This window comes from Ailuropoda melanoleuca, chromosome 2 (genome assembly GCF_002007445.2).
Source record: "Ailuropoda melanoleuca isolate Jingjing chromosome 2, ASM200744v2, whole genome shotgun sequence".
In the NCBI taxonomy this organism is placed as follows: domain Eukaryota; kingdom Metazoa; phylum Chordata; class Mammalia; order Carnivora; family Ursidae; genus Ailuropoda; species Ailuropoda melanoleuca.
This window is the reverse complement of record NC_048219.1, coordinates 157525641-157541667: the sequence shown is the minus strand read 5'-3', so window position 1 is coordinate 157541667 and position 16027 is coordinate 157525641. Positions and strand designations below refer to the sequence as shown.

At 39.2% G+C, this 16027-nt stretch overlaps 1 long non-coding RNA gene across 9 annotated transcripts in view; it reads left to right on the top strand.

Moving 5' to 3' along the window:
• The window catches only part of LOC105237063, a 73928-nt gene that overhangs the window by 504 nt on the left and 57397 nt on the right, over positions 1-16027 (top strand). For 4 of the 9 annotated variants that reach the window (XR_002142420.2, XR_004623538.1, XR_004623540.1 and 1 more), the window contains exons 2-3: positions 1156-1257; positions 7900-7954. This is a non-coding gene — a long non-coding RNA (uncharacterized LOC105237063). Of the gene's footprint in view, positions 1-1155; positions 1258-7899; positions 7955-10465; positions 10678-16027 lie in introns of all 9 variants that reach the window. The other 5 variants (XR_002142421.2, XR_002142422.2, XR_004623539.1 and 2 more) reach the window with 2 other exon arrangements.

The following is a 16027-nucleotide window of genomic DNA, read 5'->3' as shown; positions in this document are numbered from 1 at the left end:
GCTGGAAATTTAGCACAAGAAGGGAACTGTAGATCAAGTCAACCTCTTATTTTTAAGCATATTTAAATTGAGGTCCGGAAGGGTGAGGTAGTTGGCTGAAGGTCACCCAGCAACTTGTGAGCAAGCAGGACTTCACAAATATCTGACCTGGTCTTGCACTTTTCACTCTAATGCTAGGCAGATAGATAAGTCGTTAAATTCCTCTACAGTTTTATTTTTCCTTACCTTTTCCTTCTCATATTATACCCTTGTCTCAATTTGCTTTTCTTCTCTCTCTTTTTTTTAGTGGGCAAATTTTTAGAGCAGTTCTAGATTCATAGCAAAACTTTTTAAAAGGAGAGTACAGAGATTTCCACATATAACCCCACTCCCATCCTTTCCTAGCTTTTCCCATTATCAGGATTCTCCAGAAGAGCGGTACATTTGTTACAGTTGATGAACCTACTTTAACATATCATCACACACAGTTTATAGTTTACCTTAGGGCCCACTCTTGGTGGTGTATGTTTTATGGGTTTGGACAACTGTGTGATGACTTGTATCTACCATTATAGTGTCATGCAGAGTAGTTTCACTGCCCTAAAAATATGTGTGCCACCTCTGCATCCTTCCCTCCTAATCCCTGGCATCCACTGATCTTTTTATTATCTCCATAGTTTTGACTTTTCCAATGTGTATAGTTGGCAACAAATCAGATTGGCTTCTAGCACTTAATAATGCGTATGTGCTATCAATTTGTTTTTATACATCCAAAAAACCATGTAACAGTAGTGGGAAACCCTGAAACATTATAACCTGAAAATAAAAATAAAATTTTCTTTATCTTTTCACCTCGTGTAGTGAAAAGGGGCATGTGCTGTAGAAACAAATCTGGCCTCAGAGTCCTTACTAACTGTGTGACCTTTAGGACACTTGATTAAGCTTTGTAGTCATAAGTTAATAATCTGAAAAATAAAAGGATGCTCGCCTCAGAGAATTACATAGGATCAGAGATAATTGTCTGACTGGTGCCTAGGAGATAGTAAATACTCAATACATATTTCCCTCACTTATTTTTTTATTATTAAGGAAGAGAAAAACAATCGTAGCTTAAACTGTTACTTAATCCTTTCATCAATTCTATGTAGTGACTGCTAATTTTTATCCCCATTTCAGATGATGAAATTCACCAGAGACCACATAGCTAGAGAATGGCCAAGCTCGATTTTGAATCTAGGCAATCTTGACACCTCCCATCCAGAGCCCTCCAGCTTAAAGGTAATTTTTAGATTAAGTTGCAGTGGTAGAATTAAATGTTTCAGCATAAAATATATCTGTAAGGCTTTGAAGAATCATCTAATTAACTTTGTGATGGTAACAGAAATGTTGAGAAGAGTCAGAGAGTTTTCATGGCAGAATCCTTAATTTTTTCTCGATTCTTACTGAATATTTTTAGATCAACCACCACTTCCCAAACATCTGCAAAGAAGTGGCATAGATATAATAACAGCCTGAGAAGAGTTTCAGAGATAATCACATTAGCAGGAGAGACAAGACGTTCTTAAGGAAGCAGAAGCTTCCATTTCATGGACAAATAAGGCCTGGAGAGCCAAAGACACTGATGTAATGCTGGAAAGTAGTGTAAGATAATATTAACAGTATGATTTCAACATTAAATAAAACAAATGATGAAATATGTCCGTTAATGGCAGAACCACATCCAACCTCAGGGCTCCCAAAGACTCCCAGTTCAGATCAGAAGCTCTGATTCTACCAAGGTTATCTAGCAGGACTTGTTGCTTCGTTTAGATTTTCTCAAAGCTATATTCCTCAAAACAGGCAAAAACATTCTCACAGAAGCAAAATTTAACCGACTGAGCCACCCAGATGTCCCTCACAGAAGGAATATTTAAATCAAACCTTTTTTTTTTAATTTAGTTATTTAAAAGTTTGACAAGATCTTTAAAAGATTAACAACAGATAGGAGACCAGTTAAGAATGTTGAGCACAGTTGTGGCCAGGAGTTTGGACAAAGCAAGTTGACCACTCCTTGCACCCTCGGTCATTTGTTCCCAGAAAGGGGATTAGATAGGGCTGCTCAGACTGATTTTACTGACATTTATAAAGAGGAACCAGTTAGGAAACCAAGCCCCACAAAAGCAGAAGCCGATGCTTAGCAGCCCAGCCCTGTCCTAACCCCACAGGAGAGAACTCAGCCAAACATCCACTTCCTCCTCTACTAACTCAGCTGTTCTCAGAAAGGAAATGGCAACCCAGTGCTTTCTCATTCACCAAAACTAAAGACAGTCTTGAGAAACAAGATGGTGTGGACAGTGCAGGAACTCTTCGAGCCGGACTGATTGGTGTCAGCTAACCCCAATCACTCCTTAAGGGGGGTGGTTAATAAAAAGAGAAAGGGGACGTCTAGAAAAACAACTATTGGCACTCAGATAATCATTCCTAATATACAATTGATTTAGCAAAATGAACGAAGAGATCCCTGGTCACTAGGCCCAGCCAGTTAGGTCATAATGATTATACTGCTGATCCTTTACTACATTCACAAGGTTACTTCATGGTCCTCTTCCTTCTAAGACTTGTTCTTCAGTCCTTCCTCATTCTCAGAGACCAAACATAAACCTATGAGGCAATGAGAGGATTATGGCCAGAACCTCAACATCACTACCCTGCGTAAGAAAAAAAAGATTATTTAGTGAGATCCAGTACAATACAGAAGGGTATCCATTAGAATCCTGTACATAAAGGCCTGGTTATCTGGGTCCTCACTGATAAAGGTTTTCCTGTCAATTTTGCCACCACCCGCTACCCATGCTCACTGCCATGTTCTGGTTTCTGGGATCACAAAAGTCATTTTCACCTTCATTGCACTATTCATCTATTCAGAGCTATTACAACATCAGTTAAATAGCTGACCAAGTTTTGTTTGAAAATAGACATCTTGTGTGGTGAAACTAACAATAAAAAATTCACATGAACTACAGTGTTCTTGTATTACAGAGGTAATCTACTTTGTAGGATAATTGGTGAGGTCAAAAAGAAATGGCCTTTTTAAAATCTTCTTTAAAAGATTTAGCCAAAAGACTCATAAGTAGTGTTTGGTAATATTTACAACATGGCCACACAAATCATCCCTAGAGTGATAAATGCTAACACACACTGAGTCTTTTCTATGTGCCAGGCATTTTATACTTAGAAGCACTTGATACTTATTAATATATTATTTAATAATTAATACTTTGGAAGTGAATTTTCTCATTTTATAATAAGTTACGGAGCTGGGATTTAAAACCAAGTGTTACATGAAATAACTTTTTCTATTAAACAGGTTATTTGCCCTTAAAAGTGCACTTCTTTGGTTATCTAAGTGGGTAATTGGATTTTTTTGAAGGCTTTGTAGTTTACAGTGATAAGTGCAACACCAGGTTATTTAATCCCTAATGTCTAATTGTGGTGGGGGCAGTGAAGTCCGCTGGTGAGGAATGACTTTGTAGTTTCTCTTGGGGAGAAATGCATCCCTAAGTAGGTTAATTCACCTCAGCTACATTATCTTTTTAATGATAGCGTGAACAACTTCGGTTTCTGTGTTCTAAAAAGTTTCTTTCAAGTGCACCTTACGTCTAAGTGGCTGCTTGAATTTATTATTTATTCAGCTGAGAAAACAAATATTAATGGCAGCTGAACTAACTCAGAATTAATAAAACAGAAGTATTTTTGTATTGGCAGATTTGTCTCATTGGAGTATGTGTCATAATCCTCATACTTAAAGGGATTTTGTAGAAAAGGCTACGGATCACACATCCAGAGAGCTGACCGAGTTCCGTAGGATCAGAAGTCCTTTCTATACTGTGTCTAGATGCTTCAAAAAGAGTTACTTGACTGTTTGCTGATGTTTCTCATTGTCCTGTGTTGCTGTAGGGGGAGTGTTGATGTGCCATCCCAAATCCCTGTGTGGCAATCAAGTCCCCAATGTAAAGTGGAATGTGGAGGTAGGGCCTTTGAGAAGTGATTAGATAAGAAGGGGGAGCCTCAGGGGCTCCTGGGTGGCCCAGTCATTAAGCGGCTGCCTTAGGCTCAGGGCGTGATCCCGGCATTCTGGGATCGAGCCCCACATCAGGCTCCTCTGCCATGAGCCTGCTTCTTCCTCTCCCACTCCCCCTGCTGTGTTCCCTCTCTCACTGGCTGTCTCTCTGTCAAATAAATAAATAAAAATAAAATCTTTAAAAAAAAAAAAAAGAAGGGGAGCCTCATGAATGGGATTGGTGTCCTTAGAGACCCCAGAGAGCTCCCTCACCCCTTCTGCCATGGGAGGACACAAAGAAAAGATGCACCTCAGTGAACTAGGAAGCAGGCCCTCACCTCAGACACTGAATCTTCCAGTGCCTTGATCTTGGACTTCCCTGACTCTAAAGCGGTGAGAAATACATTTCTGTTATTGATAAGCCACCCACTCAATGGTATTCTTTTAAAACAGCCTAAATAGGCTAAGATGTATGTAAAAATAAATAAATCAGTGATAGTTTTAAAAACCAACTCTCCTGCTTTTAGAATCCTGTTCCTTAACGTGCTCTAGATGGTCTGACTAGAAGCACGTAACAGGTTCCGCTAACGTCATGCCTGACACGTGTTGCAGTGGAGGGCTTGATGACTCTTTATGGAAGTTTTTCTTATTCTCTTGGCTTCTGTATAGTAAAAATAAATATCTTTTCTTATTTCATAGCATTATACAGCTTACACACTTCCTCTCCTTTCACACACAGGCAAGCACACACATATACCAATATATCACCTGGAAGAAACAGCCACTGCTTCCATACAAACCCCTAATTAAGAGCATTTTCCATGTGAGCATAGAGTGTCCCAGTTGGAAGAATGTTTACAGATAATGTACTCTAACCCCATCTTTTTGTAAATAAATAAATAAATAAAATATATATATATATATATATATACACACACACATATATACATACATACACACACACACACCCAGAAATATGAACAGGAGTACCACTACAGCCCTAATGAATTAAGGCTCTCAGTAATAATTACTATAGGCTGCTAATATCATAACAAAGGGGACAAGAGTCAAAACAATGAAATCAGAATCTCTGAAGTTAGGACTCAGCATCAATATATGCTAAAACCCCTCAGTGTACCACCATATCAGAGCCACAGCAGGTTAGAAGAGACTTTTTTTTTTTTCCAGAATATTTTCTTTATTTTCCACATACCTATTCTGGAACAGTATCTCCCTTATTCTAGCTTGGGAAATCCTGCACTGAGATAAGCTTCTAGAAGTGAAATTACTGACTATATAGTTAAGAACTCTGACATGTATTGTCAATTGACATTTTAGAAATTTTGAAGAGATTTATCCTCCCTTTTGCCCTTTGTATGTTCAATAAACCTAGTTTATTATTCAACAACCTTTATTGAACAACTACAATGTTCCAGCACCAAGACTGCAACAAAAAAAAAAAAAAAAAAAAAAAAAAAAAAAAAAAAAAATCCCTAACTTCATGAAGCTTGCATCCTAATGGGAGTAGACAGAAACAATAGAATAAATAAATAAATAAAATTATATAGTATATTAGAGGGTGATGAATACTATGTTGAAAAATGAAACAAGGGAGGGGATAGGGATTTAACAGGAATGACTACAGAGAGTGGGCAGGGAAAGTGATATTTGAGTGAAGATAAAAAGGAGAGGAGGGAGCCGTTGAAAAGGCTCAGGCTGCCTGCCTTTTTCTAGGACCAGTAAGCAGGCTGGTGACTGAAGCAGAGTGAGCAAGGAGAACGAGAAAAGGATGAGGATGTGGAGGGGGCATATCATGTAGGAGGACACTGAGTTTGACTCTGAGACAGGACTCTGTTGGAATGTTTTGAGCAAAGACCCAAATCAGACTTAACAGGATCACTCTGACTGCTGGGTGAAGAACAAAAGAAAGCAGGAAAAACAGTTAAAAGATTATTATATTAATCCACTTGAGCTATGTTGTGGCTTGCACAAGAATGGGAGCAGTGACGCTAGTAAGATATGCTAAGAACCTACATCTATTTTGAAGGGAGAGCCCACAGGTTTGCTGTCTGGCTATAAGCAGAGTTTGGGAAAATGAGATGAATAAAATATGACTTCTAGATTTTCGGTCTGAGCAACTGGAAAGAAGGTTGTCTGTCATTCACTGAAATGATGGAGACTACTGAGCGGACGCGTTGGGGGAAGATCGGGAGGGCCATGTTAGACAGGAAAGGCTGTGAGGCAGGAAGAATACAGGAAGGAGAGTGGTGTCCTGGATGCCAGGTGAACCGAATGTTTCTGTGAAGACGGGGTGATTGTTGTGTCAAATGCTGCTGATAGATCACATGAGATAAAACCTGAGGGCTAATCATTAGGTTTAGCAAAAAAGGAAGTCAAGGCCGACTTTGGCAAGAGCAGTTGCACTGGCGTTGGTGAGGGCGAAAGCCTGAACAGACTGAGTCAAGAGATAACGGGAGTGGAGGAATTGGAAATGGTAAAACAATTATACCCAATTCCTTCTAAGGGGATCGCTGCAGAGCAGAACAAAGGGGAAATAACTTAAGAGGAAAGTAGGACAAAAGAGATGTTCTTTTAAAGATTGTGTTTATTTATTTGACAGAGAGCCCAAGCAGGGGGAGCAGCAGGCAGAGGGAGAAGCAGTCTCCCCACTGAGCAGGGAGCCCAATGTGGAACTTGATCCCAGGACCCTGGGATCATGATCTGAGCTGAAGGCAGACACTTAACCAACTGAACCACCCAGGCATCCCAAAAGAGAGATTTTTTAAGATATGAAAAATAGTATCATGATTGTAGGTTGAAGAGAATGGTTCAGTAGAGGGAATTCTGGAGACACTTCCTTGTCCTTGAGTAGGTGAGAGGGGGTAAGGGGGAGAGAGCCTGTGAAAGGGGTGATGGGAGCAGAGAATGTTCTTCTGGAACAGGAAGGGAGATGCTAGTGGGTGGGGTGACTTGGTAGTGTGAGTGTGTGGAAATCCTCTTGTGGTTGTTACTACTTTCTGTTTGTTTATTTATTTATTTATTTATTTAAAATTCAATTAGCCAACACATAGTACGTTATCAGTTTTTGATGTAGTGTTCAACGATTCATTAGTTGTGTATAACACCCAGTGCTCATCACAACACGTGCCCTCCTTAATGCTACTACTTTCTGAGTGAAATAATCAAGTCTCCATTTAGAGTGAAGATGGGGAGAAGATGCTTTAAGTTTGAAGTGTGGAAGGGCTGTGAAATAGTTGTTAGGGAATGTGGGAGAGTGAGTGAACTAGGGAAATGGGTTACAAATTTACAACAGGACTAATTGCTCACTGGAAGACAATGAACAGTAAATTTAGAGTTAGACCACTACACATAGTTTTGTATTTTTTTCTTCAGACACATTCATCTGTGAAGGTTTGGGCACAGACTAGGCTGAGATTAGGATTTAACCAGTATTGAAGTTTTGCCAAGTGATAGTAACGCTGTTTTTTGCAGTTTATTTTGTACAAATCTTTCCTGTTTATGATTTGCCTTCTCCTTTTGTCTCTCTATATTGTTTTGAACTACCGTAACTTTTTAGGTGGTCAAATCTTTTATATTTTTCCTATGGCTTCTTCCATTGTTTTTTTGCTTGAGGGAGCCTTTCCTCAAGAAGGGATGATATAATCTTTCTTTGTACCTTCTCCAATTTTCTATGGTTGAATTTTTAACCCTTTAATCTATCTGTAGGTATGCTATGATGCAAAGTTCTAAAAAATAGTCATCAAAATTTCTTTCTTCGTCACATTAATTGTTAAAGAAGCAATTCCTTATCATTAAGTTTGTAATTTCTTTAAAATATGTTACCTTATTATTTTTCTATATTTTATAAATTCTCGTTCCAGGTTATCACTTCTGACTTATCTGTCTGTTCCCAGTCCTTACCATGCTGTAACAATGGTATGTTTATAATTCTTCAGCATCTGATAAGGCAAATACCAACCTCCAGCCTCTTTTTTATAAGTATTCTTTAACCATTCTTACTTATTTTTCTAGAAAATTTTGTCATGATTCAAAAACAGGCTCCTCTTAGGGTTTGTTTGGAATCAAAAGAAGCCCCAAATCTTAATTTGGGAAATATCAATTTCATTATAATATTTAAATTCCCCATTCAATGCTCTGATCATCTTTTCTGGTCTTTTAAATTGTACTGGGTTGATTACTCATTCATGTTTTTATACACTTCAAATCTCCCTGAAATATTATTTTACTTTGATTTTGATTTAGCTAGAATGATTCCTCAAGTAAATTCCCTGGAAAGAAAAGCAGAAGGTAACTTTCTGATACTTTACATAACAAAAAAAATTTTTTTTCTCATACACATATGATATTTGGGGCAGGTATAGAATCTTCAAATTATAATTTTTCCTCTTAATATTTATCACTGGATCCAATGGTTAGAATGTTCCTTGAAAATACTACTACTGAAGGAAAAAAATGAAAAACAACCTAAATGTCAAAAAAAAGAGATTTATTAAATAAGTTAGTGACTAATTAGTAGGGAAGTCTATCAACTATTTTTGAAATGAGATAAATATATGCACATGATAAGATTATGTGGGAAAAATGGAGGGGCTGCATAACAATATATATACTACGATTAGATTTTTGAAAAATAAAATCTATTTAGATATATATTGGTATATCTATTTTCATTTCTATTTATCTGGAAGAACATACATCAAATATTAACAAATCACAATGGGTATTAAAATTAATGTGTGTGGGAGGAACTTTCACTTTTTTTATATACTCTAAGTTATTTGAAGTTTTAAAGTTATGTATTATTCCTAACCAACAGGTGTACAGTTTTATACAGCCAATGTACACACTTATTTCGCCTTTTCCCAGCCTAAGCTGTCAACCACACTCCCTCCTACAAACGCTGGGTTAAGTGCCTCTTTTTTTTTTTTTTTAAGATTTTATTTACTTATTTGATAGAGAGACAGCCAGCCAGATAGAGAACACAAGCAGGGGGAGTGGGAGAGGAAGAAGCAGGCTTCCAGCGGAGGAGCCTGATGTGGGGCTCGATCCCATAACACCGGGATCACGCCCTGAGCCGAAGGCAGACGCTTAACGACTGCACTACCCAGGCATCCCTCTTTTATTTGAATTATAAAACTTTTCACTTTAATTTATAATTGCCTATTTATCTTTTTTTTCCAAGTAGACTGAAAAGTTGGGTACTTCCCCTATTTCATCATTTTCGGTTATACCTTATGAAGTAATTGTTCAATAACTATTTGTTGAAAGTGTCTGTGCTTTGAAAGAGAATGTGTATTATCTAGTTCTCTGGCAAGTAAGAGGCAGTGTTCAGAAGATAGAAAGGGGAAGTGATATAGGCAGGGTGAGGAGTCCTGAGGGGGAGCAGCCAATCCACGATGAGAATGATTCCCTTAACTGTCATCTTAGTAGGTCAAAGGGAACGAGGTGGAGACTTATGGAAAAAGCTAGGCAAGAGTACTAAGAAGGCAACTGGCCTTCTTCACTGGGGGAATTCCGCACCTCGGTAGGAGAATATGATGTCAATGTCTCTCCTCCATGACCTAATAGTTCATATATCCCATGTGGGCAGGATACACAGGAGTAGCAAGAAACTTCTGAAGGGGAAATTGAAAGGCAAATAAAAAGCAAGAGAAAGCGGGACTTACTTATTAGGGAAAAGACTAAGCTGTCCCAAAAATGAAACCAAAAAGTATGCATTGACGTGCAGAGGCTTAAGTAACATGGAGGCTCATATCCTTCTCATGTTACGGGAAGGTGAGCAATCCAGCTTGGCAGGAAAAAGTCACTCCAGGATCCACCTTCCTTCCACTTGTTATTGCTTCACTATTCCCTGAGGTGATGTCTTCATCCTCATGGTCAGAGTTAGGTTGTGGGCACATTCAGTCTTCCAACCTATGGAAGAGGAAAAGAGAGGAACTCTGAGGCGAGTGGCTTATCTTTTAAGATAGAGATGACCCAGAATTAACACATTACTTCAGCTTACATCCCCTTGGCTAAAACTTAGCCACATAATCATATTTAGTTGTGAAAAGAGGAAAAAGATTTAGTCTTTAGCCGAGTAGCCATGTTATCTAGTGTCATCTGTTTCTATGGAAGACGGAAAATAGAGACTTTAGAGAAAAACCAGGAGTTTTTGCCATATAAAGAAATCAAATATGGTGCTTATAACCGGACTGATAAAAGTTGCATTGAAACTCTAGTGGCCATCAAATGCTGGTCTAAGACTGCTAATGTATGTGCCATACAAAAACTAAGGTCTATGCAAGCAATTTAAAGCTAAAGGGATTGTTTTTTATTATGAGATAATATCTTTTCTATTGTTTATTTTAAAATATCTTTAGTGATATAGTGAGGATGGTAGATAGCATTTTAAATATCCTTTTTCCTTTTTTTTTTTTTTTTTAGCAAAATAGAGTATTGACAATACTACATCAGTATTCCCATTCTCCAGTTTGTGTATGTGTGCTTGTTGAGATTTTACTGATTCTTGACATTTTTATGTGGGACTGGTGCTCCATATGACCACTGAAAACAGAGGCTCAGCAGAGAGGCCAGTAATTGGGATTGTTATTCTCCCCTATTCTTCCTTCAACATGAAGATGGCGTCTCGCCCACAGGTGAGGTTTTCTAAACTCTTCCCACTGGAGCCACCATCATCTCCCTCTCCACGACCAGCTTGCTTCCCCTCCTCTGGACTCCCAGGGTAGTCTTTACATAGTCCCACCATAGCATTTATCATACGACATTGTGTTAAAGGTTAATGTTGCTCCTCCTTGAACATGAGCACCTCAAGAATAGGGACCCTGTGCCCACTGAATGTACTAGTTCTTTTTCAATAGGAAGGAAACATCTGTATTAGTTTGTTAGGGCTGCCCCAACAAAATACTACCGTCTAGGTGATTTAAACAGTAGAAATTTGCCTTGTCACAGTCTATAAATCTACGATGAAGGTGTCAGCAAGATTGGTTTCTTCGGAGGCCTCTCTCCTTGGTGTGCAGATGGCCTCCTCTTCACTGTGTCCTCACATGGTCTTTCTTCCGCGCCCATGGAGCCCCAGTGTCTCTTTATGCACCCAAATTTCCTCTCCTGATAAAGATAGCAGTCAGATTGGATTAGGACTCACCCTAACAGCCTCATTTTAACTTAATCACCTCTTCAAAGGCCCTATCTTTAAAAACAGGCACATTTTGAAGAACTGGGAATTAGGACTTCAGCATATCAGTTAGGGTACAGACATAGTTTAGCCCATAACAACATTTTAATGATCTTTGCTGATTATAAACTGATCCATGTTTTTATTTTTTAGTCAAATTATACAGAAATGTAGAAGTAGAAAGTCAATATCTCCTTTCATCCCACTCGTCATGATAGTAGCTCCCAAAAGTTAGGGGTAATCAATGATTCTGGAATGAATGAGTGAGTGAGCAACCAGGTGGTCCCCATATTATACCTGAGGAAAATGAGACAGACCAAAAGGCTAAGCAACTTTTTTTTTTAAGATTTTATTTATTTATTTAGAGAGAGAGTGAGAGCGCATGCGGGGGGTGGGGCAGCGGGGGAAGGAAAGAGAGCATCTCAAGCAGACTCCGTGCTGAGCGCAGACCCCGATACAGGGCTTGATCTCACCACCCTGAGATCATGACCTGAGCCAAAATCAAGAGTAAGATGCTTAACCAACTGAGCCACCCACATGCCCCAAGGCAACTATCTTAAGGTCATAAAACCAATTAATGATAGGAAGACCATAACCAGTTCTACTAATTTCTCATCTAATATTCCTTCTACTATCCTTTGTTACTTCTTTTTTACATTTGTTGTAATTATTGAATAAAGACTTGTGTTCCTCATTTTTAATGTCAAAGTGGGTAAGCTGAAGATTTTATATTTCTCTAAAAGTTACCAAACTCAATTACTTTAAATGCTTTTAACTTACATTTAGTCTTGTCTTAGGATCTTTTTTTAGCAAGAAACAGATATGCATTAAGATTAATTTTCAGGTATCTGTTGCTGCATAACAAATCTTGGCAAAATTTAGTGACTTAGGGGCATCTGGGTGGCTCAGTTGGTTAAGCATCTGACTCTTGATTTCAGCTCAGGTCATGATCTCAGAGTCCTAGGAGCAAGCCCCGCTTCAGTCTCCCTGCTCAATGGAGAGTCTGCTTGTCTTCCCCTCTCTCTACCCCTCCCCTTCTGCTCTTTCTTTGTCTCTGTCTCTGTCTCTTTCAAATAAATAAATCTTTTTAAAAAGCAGTGGCTTAAAACAGCAACTACTTTGTGTGATTCTGTAGGCTAGCCATCTGAGAGGGATTTCTGATGCCCTTGCCTGCAACTACTCAAGGTCTCTTACGGCTTAGACTCTGAAACTCACACAGTGTTGCTTTTCTTACATTCTATTGGTCAAGGTCAGTCACAAGGCCACCCCAGATGCAAGGGGGTGGAGAGATAGCCTCTGCCTCTTGATGGAAGGAGAGGCAACATCATATGGCAAAGATGCATGTGGATACAGGAAAGTGTGACTCATTGGGGGCCTTATTATAATGCTTTTCCATAGCTGACATTTCCCACAGGATAACATTCTGCTTGCCAGCCTTCCTGTTATGCCCACGGCTTCCTTTCAACAAACTGAATAGTTCATATGGCTTCATGCTTTGTACTGTGTAACTTTGCCACCTGGCTTCAAAAAGTCAGACTGGAAATTAGTGCTTATATTAGTTAAGATTAGGACCAACTTCAAGTGAGACAAAATCCCACATGGCTGGGTTTAAACAAAATAGAAGTTTATTTCTGGCTCTTGTCTAAGTCCAGAGGTAGGTTCTTCAGGATTGCTATTGGCCTTGAATTATCTGGCCCCTTCAATCTTGTTGCTCCATTAAGAAACAGTAACTTCCATTCCCAGGGTTGCCTCATGATCCAAAGCTGCCAAAGCTCCAGTTATCACAACCAATTCCACCCAACAGGAAGGGAAAAGGGAGGAAACAGAACCCACTCTAATCAAGGATACTTCCTGGAATTTGCACACCCAAAACTTCCTCTTATATCCTATTGGCCTGCACTTAGTCATAGAACCATACCTATCAACACAGGGGATTGGGAAATGTATGCTATTTCTGGTGGCCATGGGCCCCACCAGAAATCAGGGGTTCTCTTACTACAAAATAAGGGAAGAGTGGATACTGATGGATGATCAACAGTCTCTGCCACAGGGCTTGACCTACAGACATCTGTACACTGTCCATGGGCATATAATGTAGCCTGGTAAGACATGCATCATTTATTAACTCATTCCTTCTGCAAACATAGTATATATTGTGTCCTTTCTGTGTGCTGAGCACTGTTCTAGCTACTAAAAATAGGGCAGTAAACAAAGCAAAGTCCCTGTCTTCATTTAGTTATACTCTAGTTGGGAAAGCCAGGCAATAAACAAATATACAATATAATGTAAAATATGATAAGTGCCATGAGTAATTCATCTAGATAAAGGGACAGATAGTTAAGGCATGTGGGTAGGAAGGGACAGTTATTTTAGATATGTGACACGTGAGCGGGGACACAGATGAGGTAAGGAACAGCCCTGCAGATCTGGGGGGAAAAGGCACAGGCTGAGGGAACAGTAAGTTCAAAGGCTGTGAAGCAGGAGCATGCTTGGAATGTTTGAGGAACAGCAAGGAATCTGGTGTAACTAGAACAGGGAGTGGGGGAATGACAGGACATGAGGATAGAGAGAGCCAGAGGTCAGATTATAATAAGCACTACGGAGTGGACTGTGAATAAGATATTCCTTCTTTAGGAGTCTGAAAGCAAAGTCGTGTCAGAGGTTCTCAGGCTCACACCCTCCAGATCTCAAGAGCAGTAATTGGCTAGGAAGACTCACGGGACTCAGCATACAGTCATACTTATGGCTAAAATAGCAACAGGACACAGAGCAAAATCCACAAAGGGAAAAAGTGCATAAGGCAAAGTCTGGAGGAAACAAGGTACGAGCTTCCAAGAGTCTCCTCCCAGGGAAGTCACACCAGAGGAGCTTCTTTCCTCCAGAAACCAGCTGTGACAACAGGTATGAAATGCTGTCTACCAGGGAGGCTTATGACAAAGTCAGTGCCCAAGGTTTTTTGAGGGTTGGTCACACGGGTATCCCTCTTCCTGCTATGGACCAAATTCCTGACTGCCAAAGGGAAGCACGTGTTTAGCATAAGTTGTATTGTTTGTACAGACAGTTTAGGCAGAGCAAGCTACTCTTACCATTTAGCAAGTGGTCAGAACCCTCCGAAAACCTAAGCTCTCAAATGCTGGGCAAGAGACAAGCTTGCAAGCAGGTCTTTCTAAGAATAGCAGTCTTGGGCCTGTTATTAACTCTGTTCTGCACAAAAGCACACAGAGAGATGCTCCAAGCAAGCAGAATAGGAGCCGGGAAACTAAGCAGAGACTAAGCAGACTCCATGAGCAAATAGAGGCAATGAGTAAATAAAATTCATGAGATAAATAAACTGAGAAGTAGCCAGAGGGCAGTAATAACAGCGAGAGGAAGAAGCAGAGAAGAGAAACACTGAATCACGTGAATAGAAGGGTATCTTGCACAGGAAGAATGAATGCCCTTCTATGTGACAATAGCCCCGGTATTGCTTTGGGGACCTTAGAAGTGCTTTGTGATCCTGGAGACCAATGAACAGTGCTCTGCTTCTTCCTGAGACCTGATTGTTCCATTAAAATGGTGTCCCATTCTTGACTCCTAATTTCCTTTTGGATCTTTGTAATGAATTCCAATTATCCAGGATCAGAGACAGGTCTTGTGCTGTGCTTCTCAAAACCTGAAAGCGCCTCGATAATACACCTGGGTTTTCAGCCATTGGAAATATAGACTTAAAGAGAACTCATATGGTGGCCAAGGGATCACCGGCCAAGTGGATGAAGGACCAAGATTCATAGTACATAGTGTCAAACTCCCCACCTTCCACCATGAAGCCGTGTTCCAGTCATAACAAACTAGACACAACTATACTCAGATGCATAATCGACTTTTATGCTTTTTTAATTTTGATCATGTTTTTCATGCTGTTTAGAATTTTAGGGCTCTTCTTCCTCAAAAATTACCTAGCCACAAATGTTGTTTGCATTATCTCTAAGGCCTCCCTGACCACCCCTCTCCCCACACTCTTCTTGGGCCCCGCTTGAGTGACTCCTTCCCTCTACGCTACTCTCTTAGTGATTGGTACATATTTCTGTAGTAACAATTGTAAAGCATATTATAATCAGCTATTTAGGCACTTGTCTCTGAAACAAATTATGTTCCTAGTATAGGGCTTCACAAATGGTAATTTTTAAATAAATGTATATTTGGTGAATGAATGAATGAATGAATGGACCAAAAAACAAATGCAGTGAGTCACATTTTGAAGCATTCTGATTCCAGAATTTAAGGCCAGAGCTCCTTGACCAAGACACCCAGTTCTTAATTTTCGTGCTTAAAACAATAATCTCTCTCATTCGTTGGGGTACTTATTGTTTTCTAAAATTGTATTGCTTTTATGTTATTTCTTGGAAGATATTATTACTTTACCAATGTTAAATAGCCATCTTAGCATTGATTCTAATGATTTTCCTAGTGAAAATAAAATTCTTTTTTATTTTCTAATTATGGGAGGACTTAAATATACCCCATCCGATAAGTATATGCTAAATATAGTCAATTTTGAGTCTCTGAGTATGTTTATACAAGTAAGTAAACACACAGAATTGTTCTCCTGATATGAAAGTACTTCCTATCACTAGTGCCTCATGTATATATGCATATTTCAAATTAATTTTTCAAAGGGGAATAATTTCAAGTAGTATTGTTTTCACAATCTACTACTTAATGGCACTGAAAGTGAATTGCCTAACAGATTTTACGTAAAACCAATTCTAAAAAACACAGTCAGGATCATTGCAAACATTAAATTGAATCTAAGTTTGTTGCTCTTTCCACAAGAT